Source organism: Pteropus vampyrus, unplaced genomic scaffold, assembly GCF_000151845.1.
Source record: "Pteropus vampyrus isolate Shadow unplaced genomic scaffold, Pvam_2.0 Scaffold406, whole genome shotgun sequence".
Classification (NCBI taxonomy): domain Eukaryota; kingdom Metazoa; phylum Chordata; class Mammalia; order Chiroptera; family Pteropodidae; genus Pteropus; species Pteropus vampyrus.
Window position 1 is genome coordinate 33,700 of NW_011889187.1, and position 314 is coordinate 34,013.

General features: G+C 64.6%; 1 protein-coding gene and 1 long non-coding RNA gene across 2 annotated transcripts in view; both read left to right on the forward strand.

Moving 5' to 3' along the window:
• The window catches only part of ADARB1 (adenosine deaminase, RNA specific B1), a 35,968-nt gene that overhangs the window by 29,883 nt on the left and 5,771 nt on the right, over window positions 1-314 (forward strand). The gene's annotated exons all lie outside the window — the stretch shown is intronic.
• LOC111731900 overlaps window positions 1-314 on the forward strand; it is a 3,504-nt gene that overhangs the window by 1,482 nt on the left and 1,708 nt on the right. The window contains exon 2 of the long non-coding RNA XR_002777367.1: window positions 16-301. This is a non-coding gene — a long non-coding RNA (uncharacterized LOC111731900). The remainder of the gene's footprint in view (window positions 1-15; window positions 302-314) is intronic.

Sequence of the window (314 nt, forward strand, 5' to 3'; positions counted from 1 at the left end):
TCTTTAAGGGGTGAGGTAGACCCTGCTAAAACCTGCTGGTGGCGAGCCGAAGCTGCAGCGGCCACAGGGAAGGCACAGGGCGCCTGTGGGCACGCCGCCCTGAGCTGGGCGTGGCTCCCTGTTCAGCCCCTGCTGGCTCCGTCTGAGGGACGAGAGGTCCAGGTGACTTCAGCTGTCACTCGTTTTCCGTGTTTGTAGACGCATACAGCATGTGGCAGCGGGAGACGCTGTCAGCCCTAACTGGCGCCTGCAGCCTGAGGAGACAGGGCCGCTCTGCTGAGGGGACCTTCTGGGCACCGAGGTGCCTGGGTGCG